The sequence below is a fragment of the Arvicola amphibius genome, chromosome 10, assembly GCF_903992535.2.
Source record: "Arvicola amphibius chromosome 10, mArvAmp1.2, whole genome shotgun sequence".
NCBI classification, from domain to species: Eukaryota; Metazoa; Chordata; class Mammalia; order Rodentia; family Cricetidae; genus Arvicola; species Arvicola amphibius.
In genome coordinates, this window is record NC_052056.1 from 4,286,200 (window position 1) to 4,295,542 (window position 9,343).

Here is a 9,343-nt window from a genome sequence, read left to right on the forward strand (position 1 = left end):
AATTTCTGTTTATCCTAAATTTTTTATTTATTTATATTTTATTTTTAAGGAGCCAGTTCTGACAAAGGAGGGCAGTAGGTCCCAGAAGAGATACACCTACAGAAAGTTCTGGAATTCCAGGACTAAGGCCACCCTCTGGTCTTTAAGTACACACCCCAGACGCTGGGAAGCTTCTGCCTTGCTGGAGAGAGAACCCAGACTCCTGCAGGCTACACATAGGTTCTGCTGGTGAGCTGTAGTCCCAGGGCATTGGGACCGTACTTGATGCTGGAGATCCTTCAGTCTGGGTTTCTGAAGTAAGACTCTAAGTGGAGACCCGGGTCTCACATAAGCATTCTAATTTCTGAGCAACTTGGGTTGAGCAAAGGGGCAATAAGCCAGCCTGTGACCATAATGGGTTGTTTGAAAACTCAAAAGATGCTGGGGAGTCAGAAAGGGAACCATTTAAACACCAGGACAATTCTGAGCCACAAGAAAAGAACAAAGCATCCGAATCACGTTAGGAACTGGATACCTGTAGAAGTCTTTTGAGTGTATTTTTCTATTTCATTCCGCAGCCCTCACTTCTCAGGGTTCCTTTGCACGTGTAAATCTGGAGACAGGTGGTAACGGGGTGAAGATGACTGATGGATCTTTTAGGAGCCTCCCCTCCGAAGCTGGTTTTCTGCGTGGGTCCTGGAAGCCGCTTCCCTTGAGGTGCTTGATGTGAGGGTTGTCAAGGGAACCCTGGGTAAAATTTCACAGGAGTGTCTCTGAAAACATTATTCATAATTAAAAAATGATTCATAGAAATCACCAGAAAAATTATAGCCTGCTGTGTTCAGACATGTTTTGGAGCCATGTGGAATAAATAAAACCTTGGTCTGGTCGGGTAACGCTGCCTCCCAGCCTTCCTCTCTGGTGCCAGCAGGAGCTGATACAGACTCATAGATTTAGGAGCAGGCCGAATGACAGGAGCCAAAAAGATTTTCTCTGGGTTTTATTTATTTATTTATTTATTTATTTATTTTTTTGAGACAGCCTTGATATGTAGTCCAGACTGGCTTTGGAAGCCTCTCACTTCTTTTAATTTTTTTGAGACAGAGTCTTACGTAGCCCAAGATGGCCCCCAACTTTCCTGCATGCTGGGTCCTTCTGTTTCCACTTAGATCTATCTACAGGTTTTATGCTAGGGACAAACCAGCTTCTTCAGATTGGTGGCAAGAGCGCCTACCCATCAGGCCATCTCTTCTGCCCAAGAGATTTGTTCGTCAAGACAAAGTTCTTGAATTCCATTCTTCAAAAGGCCCAAGAGGTAGGTATGACTTCAAAAAGGATTATCTTTAATAATACCAATATCTCTGCATAACACTAACTGTCCTGGAACTCGCTCTGTGGACCAGGCTAGCTTCAAACTCAGTGATCCTGCCTGCCTCTACCTGGGTTAAAAGGTGTACATCGCCATCGAGCAAGAAAAGGAGGAGAAGGAGGAGGAAGAGGAGGAGGAGGAGGAGGAGAAGAGGAGGAGGAGGAAGAGGAGGAAGAGGAGGAGGAGGAAGAGGAGGAGGAGGAGGAAGAGGAGGAGGAAGAGGAAGAAGAAGAAGAAGAAGAAGAGAAGAGAAGAAGAAGAAGAAGAAGAAGAAGAAGAAGAAGAAGAAGAAGAAGAAGAAGAAGAAGAAGAAGAAGATGATGATTTTGACCAGAAAGATGTAAACTCCCTTCCAGGGAGTCCAAAGGGACTCATTGAAACACGGGCCCATGCTGTTTCAGGTCAGCAATATGCAACTTTGGAGCTTAAGCAGTGACATTCCCCACACCAACCCTACTACCACTCCATTTTTCTCTGCAGGAAGAAACAATATGTGATCTACTGCTGCTTCCAATCCCTGCTTACGGCTCCACCTCTTCCCGCTAAGAGTGGGGCAAGCATGGTTAGGGTTAGTTTTGTTCTCCAAGACCGTCTTTCTCTGTGCAGCGCTGTCTGTCCTGGAACTCATTCCTTGGACCAGGCGGGCCTTGAACCCACAGAGATCCTTCTGCCTCTGCCTTCAAGTGCCATTCCCACCGGGAGTGGGGCAAACTTTGAACCTTGCAAGTGAACTGTAGCAGTTAATACACTTAGGGTCAGGCAGGGTCTTGTGGCCTTGGGCATCCCTGGAGAGTAACACTGCTAGTGGCTAATGTTTATGTGGAGAACTAGCTATGATAGAGTAGCTACCTTACTGAATAATCTATACTGAAGCAGTTGCACTTGCTGGGGAAAATGTTCTCATTATCAACATAAAACAAACCCAGGAGCTGGGAGCTTAGTTCAGCACTTGCACTGGACAGCTCACAGCCACCTGTAACTCCAGCTCCAGGGCATCTGACGCCCCCTTTTGGACTCCTCAAGCACTGCACTCACATGCAACCTCCCTATATGTAATTAAAAATAATATCTTTAAAAATATCCTATCGATGCCCTCTGCGGGATTACTAGGCTGCCATGACTTCTGGCTTGCCAAAAGGCTTAGCCTCCTGCTGTGACTTCACCTAAACTGTGAAGGTGACTTCAGACTGGGAAATCCTCAGTGTGGCCACTCACACTGCGTGGTCACTTGCATTATGACTCAGGCAAGAACGGTTCAGCAGTTTGCCTGGACCCTAGCCAGGCGTTTACAAGACAAAGTGAGTTACTGCTGCTGAGAATCTTCTTCGTCTTGGCGGGAACTTTGACTTAGAATCTGGCCTGCTTATGCTTACTGCAGACAGAGGACCTGAACAAGGCTCACAGCGTTGGAACATGCAATTCTGCTTATATGACCTGTGCAAAGCGTGTATAATGCAAAACAAAACAAAGCTTTTTTGCACCAGTATTTGTGAATAGTAGTTTAGGATACAAGATTTGACTTTTTTCCCTGCCCCCCCCTCCGTCCCTCCCTCCCTCCCTCCCTCCCCCCCTCTCTCCTCTCTCCCTCGTTTGGGTTTTTGAGACAGGTGTCTCTGTGTAGCTCTGGCTGTCCTGGGACTCACTTTGTAGACCAGGAGATCCGCCTGCCTCTGCCCCCGCGTGCTGGGGTCAAAGGCATGTGCCAGCTCCAGCTTTTACTGTCAGATGATTTTATGGAGCAGCTGTGGTGGCACACACCTGTGAACACAGTGCCCAGGAGGCTTAAACAGGGGCATCATGAGTTGGACCGGTCCGGACTACATAGATTGATAGATACAATGAATAACAAAGGGCCTAGCCCACTGCCTAAGAGAAGTAAATATTTAGTAAACTATAGTGTTATAATTGGTATAATTTTTACAGTATCATTAATACAATAGTTCTAAATGGGCGAGGGTGGGTAGCTGTTGATATTTATATATGTTCAGTGAAATATGCAGCTAATAAAAGATTTAAAGAGTTTCCAACAACATGGCATGATAAATGCCTTCCCACATATACATATGTTTCCTAGGCTCCCCTGTAGCTAGAACTTCTGAATGGATTAGGTATGGCCAGATAGATGTGCTTATTCAAGGATTGAGGTGGAAGTCAACTGCTGCTGCCTTTTTGGACTCTGCTGGCAGGGATCATCAGTCAACACTCTGTATTGACAAACACAAACACATGTGTGCACCTATGCATGTGTGTGTACTTGCTGGTTCTACAACTGTGTCCTTTGAGATACAAGTTCCATGGATGGAAGTTCCTTTAAAGTCAGTTATAAACAACTTGAAAACTTCAGGAAGTTCCTGAAACTGACCAGATTCACTAGGTCCCTTCCTCCCCAAGCATATGTGAGCAGTAAGGGTTGATGAGAGAGATGCTCAAACAGACAGAGCTGCCTGGAAGAGGCTCACATCAGCTGAGCTGCCTAGAAAGGATTCTCCAGCTCGTCACACTGGGGACAGGTTGTGCAGAGCTCTCCAGGGTTCTTGTTTTCAGGAGCCATTACCCTTGCTAAGGCAGGCTTTGGTGATGTGGCTCCTGTAAATAACCCCAATAAAACCCATTGGTTCACCAAATTGGACTTGGTAGCATCCTTCCTTTGGCCTGTCATGGTTTCCCTATCTGTTGTGAGCAGACATTTGTTCATGCCATTCCAGGAATTATGTCGCATAGCATATGTGACATGTGGTACATGTAGTCGAGATGCTCACATGTATAGGTGTGCATGTATATGTATGTATATGTGCATGTGTGAGCATGCATGTACCGTGTATCTGCATGTATATATCTCCTGTCTTAATTACTGTTCTATTGCCATGATGCCAATAGAAAAAGGCAACTTATAGAAGGTTGGTAAGCATGGACCTGGAGCAGTAGCTGAGAGCTCACATCTTGAGATAGCAACCACAAAGGTGGGAGTGAGAGAGAGAGAGAGGGAGGGAGGGGGAGGGAGTGGGAGGGAGGGAGGGAGAGGGAGGGAGGAAGGGAGGGAGGGGGAGAGAGCACACTAACTGGGAGTGGAGTGGTGTTTTGAAATCTCAAAGTCTACCCTAGTGACATATCTCCTCCAACAAGGCCCCAGCTCCTAATCCAGCTGGGAACCGAGTGTTCAAACAAACACAGGTGCCCATGGGGCCACTCTCTTTCAGACCTCCACCTCCCCAGCTCCTCCTGACCGTGTACTAATGTCACGATCACAAGTTAGGAAATTTTGTACTATAATGAGAATATGAGCCGGGTGGTAGCCGTGGTGGTGGTGGTGGTGCCCACCATTAACCCCAGCACTGGGGAGGCAGAGGCAGGTGAATCTCTGCGAGTTCAAGGCCAGCCTGGTCTACAAAACAAACAAGTTCCAGGACAGCCAGGGCTGTCACACAGAGGAACCCCCCCTCTTTGTGTGTGTGTGTGTGTGTGTGTGTGTGTGTGGCCGGGCTAGCTAGTGTATCGAATGGAAGGCATAACTGTAGGTTTCACCCTCACATCGCTGGCCAGCAACCTGGGTACACATTGAACTACAGGCTCAGGCAGAGCTTCTGTTTGTACGCTTTCTAAGAAGGTGAAGTTTTGCCACGTGGCCTTCTGTCACCCAGGCACCCTGGACTCGCATGCTTTTGACCCCGCTTCTGCTTCCTCTACCCGTGATCCCACAACTGGTCTGTAGATGGAACTTGGTTTGTCTTCTTAGATGTGTGTGCGCATGAGCATATGTGTGTATGTGTGTGTGCATGCACGTGCGTTATGTGCATGTGTGTGCGCATGCACATGTGTTGTGTGCATGTGTGCATGCACGTGCGTTGTGTGCATGGGTGTGTGTATGTGTGTGTGCATGCACACAGATATATATGGGTACCCATAGAGGCAGGAAGAGGGCGCCACAATCCCCAGGACTGGAGCTGCAGGTAGTCGTGAGATGTCCGACATGACTGCTAAGAACTTGTCTAGGGACTTGAGGAGCAGCTCTGAGTGCTCGGTACTTTCATATTACAGCCTCCAACGGCTGGGTGCTTGACACGTCCCGTCCTGCCATGGTGTGTGCCCCACTGGACTCTCGTGAACTGTTCATCTAGGGGTCCTGTTACATGTTGGCCATACTATGTTTCAGGGAACGAAAGTTACATCAGAGAGAGGAAGACACAGGAGTCGTGTGTCTTCCCTCTGATGACACCCCCCGGACCCCGATTCCAGCTAAGGCGTTTTCCTCCCTGACCACCATATCCAAAGTGACTCTGGCTCCTGCCACACAGCTGGGAAGGAAAAGAGCTGGGGACTTAAGCTTTTCCTGACTTGGGGTAAGTCACTGCTTTCCCTCAGAATTCTTTCAATGCATAGACGTTGTGTCTGGGAACCACGTGGCCAAGGGGGTCGGCCTGGACCAGGAGGCCCAGGCTCCCGGCTCTATCATTGCTGTTGTCCATTTTGTGTCTTTGCCCTTAGCCCCTGCTTTGAGTTAGGCACATCACAGATGACCAATAAATATTTGTTGAGAGAATGTGGGATTCTCACCAAAAGCCAAGCAGGCTGCTCACGTAGCAATTTTCCATGCAGTGGGAATGAACAAAGCAAAAAATTCAATTCTTTTTTTCCCCTCCCTATGGGGATGTCAGTGGATACTGGGCTATACAAGAGTAAGGAAATTTTCCACCAGAGACATAAGAACTCTCTGGCAAGCTCCATGAAAAGCTAATTTTAGCTTCTGGTGCCCAGTGCCTGGTGCCTTTGCATAGTTTAGTGGGTTGGGAGGAGCAGGAGGCACAGGCCAGGATCACACACCCAGAGAGCTTTCCCTTCCTTCAGAGTCTGGGTGAGCGCAAACCAGCTCTCTGCACATTTCCTTGGAGAGAGTCCTGCCATTTGCAAAGTCCTGGAACCTGGGCATTGTGGGATATTCCATGAAATATTGCTGTCTGTCCTGCCACTGATGTATCTCTAGAGTCCACACATTAAACATGATTGTGACTCCGGGTGACAAACGCTGAAAGGCTCCAGCCATTGCCCATCGCTGTAAACAAACAAAATGTTTGCAAGGCCTTGGTATCCTGGGTTGAAAGGCACATAGGCCTTTATCATTATCAAGTTCATTATCAAGTAATGAACTTAGAGAAACATCTCTGGGGAAGCTTTTTCAGATAGACAATTGTGTCCTACCCATTCTTTTTCTCTTCCTTCCTTCCTTCCTTCCTTCCTTCCTTCCTTCCTTCCTTTCTTTTTTGTTTTGTTTTTTGAGTATGGTTTCACTGTTTAGCTCTGGCTGTCCTGGACCTCACTTTGTAGACCAGCCTGTCTTCGAACTCACAGAGATCTTCCTGCCTCTGCCTCCTGAGTGCTGGGATTAAAGGTGTGCCTCACCATCACCCAGCAATGGGCCCAAGGAACCAGAATTTCACCGTGAATCTCACACCAGGAGAAGGAAAAGGCTTGACACTTGGAGTCCCGCAGAGGAGAAGTGGACCTCCCGGAAAGAGATTTCAGAGTCCTGCTCGTTACACCACCTCATGGGATCCACTGAAGCCTGAACAATGATGGATCGCTGGGGGCATCTTGACAGGATCTTTAATTTTACATTTTAATTTTAATTTTAATCTTCTTGTTCTCTATTTAAATTTAACCCTCATACCAAGACCTCTGTGACAGATTCGGAGGCATGTCCCAGTTACTTTTCTGTCGCCGTTACAAAGCCTTTTGATTAGGATAACTTGTAGAAGGAAGGGTTTGTTTGGGCTATGATTTCAGAGGGATAAAAGCATCGTCATGCCTTGGAAGCATGAAAGCAAGGCAGTGCCTGGGACGGCAAGAGGAGCAGGAAGCTCCCACCTTCAATCACAAGCACGGAGCAGAGCGAGCAAACTGGAAACGGGACGACACGCTATACTCTCAAAGCCTGCCCTCAGTGACATACTTCCTCCAGGAAGGTCACGCCTTCCTAAGCCTCCCCAGACAGTGCCACCAACTGTGGGCCAAGTACTCAAAGGCCTGAACCTACAGGGACATTTTTCATTCAAACCCTCGCATGGGGAGCGAGGTCCCTGGACCTCCTTGTTGCTCTTTCCAGTGTGGCCACATTGACAAAATCCTTTCTCTGCTTGTTACTATTGCTTGCGTGTTTAGTTGACTCACTGGTGATGGGTGGCCAAGGCCGACTTGTGAGGGCTCGGGGCCAGGGTCTGACCTGACCTCTGTTAGTACGAGGGGACAGACAGTCCTGTGCTGCAGTGGGTACCTGTGATTTGGTTGCCCTCAGGTCTCCACCACCTAGGGGTGACTGGAGCCTGTCTTGGATTCTTGAGGACCCATTCACTTTCAAAGGGGAGGGTGAACCTTCTCCCCTTTGTACCCACACAGTTGTGTATCTGCTGTTTCAGATTGCTCCTGCGTGAGCCCAGCACCCACACGGACACCGAAACCCTCACTGACACCGAAACCCTCACCTGCTGAGGTTTGAATGAAATCCCCCAAAGGCTCATGGGTGGAAGACTTTGTTCCAGCTGATTGTGCTCACTGGGAAAGTTCTGAAAACTTTAGGAGATGAAGCCTTGCTGGAGAGGTAGGTCCCTGAGGAGGGATGCTCCAGGGGCATCTTGCCCCTGCCTGTCCCGTTCTCTGCTTCCTGTTTTCCCCCCTGCTATGAAGCTCTGTCAGATGACTGTAGACCAGGGTCAGCCGGAAGTCACAACCATTTCTTTATCCTGCTTAGGTTTGAGTCAGGTGGTCTGTCCCAGTGATGAGGACAGTACCTGACATGCTGTCCTACCTGGTCAGGTGGTCTGTCCTTGAGACAGAGGGATGGAATCCAAAGATAATGGTGCATATGTGTATGCATGTGTGTGCACGTGTATGGGTATATATGTGTGTGAAGGTGTGCTTGCATGTGTGTGCATACGTGTGGGGAATGCATGTGTGTGCACATGTGTGTGCACATGTGTGTGCACACGTGTGGAGAGTGCACATGTGCGCGCATGTGTGAGGAATGCACTGTTGCACACATGTGGGGAGTGCACGTGTGCGCATGTGTGAGGAATGCACTGTTGCACACATGTGAGGAGTGCACTGTGTGCACACGTGTGGGGAAAGCATGTGTGTGCACATGTGTGGGGAGTGCACTGTTGCACACATGGGGAGTGCACTGTGTGCACACGTGTCGGGAATGCATGTGTGTGCACATGTGTAGGGATCAGAAGCACCGACTTGAGGACTGTCAAGTAGGCTAGGATGGCCAGGGAGCGCCAGGGACCCTCCTGTCTCTGTTCCTTCAGCATTAAGATTAGAAGTGTGTGGCAGCCAGGGGCAGTTGTACTTAGGTGCTGGGGTGGAACTCAGGGCCTTGTTCTTCAGCTGGAAGCATCTTATTGACTTAACCAACTCCCCAGACCCCAAGAGATTTTCCAATGGCAAAAAAAAAAAACCCTAAAAGACAAAGTCTGTGCTAAGGACTTATAAGAATGTTTAGTTTTTACAAATGCCCTGTCCCTCACCCCTGCTGTATATCTGTTGTTCAGACTGTACCCTGCAAAGTAATACATAATGGGGGCGGGGGCTGGAGAGATGGTTGCATGGTTAAGAACACTTGATGCTCTTGCAGGAGTCTGGAGACTGATTCCCAGAACCCACGTATCAGCTTACAACTGTCTATAACTCCAGTTCCAGGGGATCTAGAGGCCTCTTCTGACCTCCTCTGGAACCAAGTACACTTGTACACTTAAATAAGATAAATTAAATTAAAAAATAGTTATTTGCTTGTTTTTGTATTTTATTTGCTTTTGTTTGTTTGTTTGTTTGTTTGTTTGTTTGTTGAGACAGGGTTTCTGGGTGTAACAGCCCTGACTATTCAAGGAACTCACTCTGTAGAGCAGGCTGGCTTTGAACTCATAGACATCCACCTGCCTCTGCCTCCTGAGTGCTGGGATTAAAGGTGTGTACCACCACCACCTGGCTTATTTTTTTCTTTTAAAT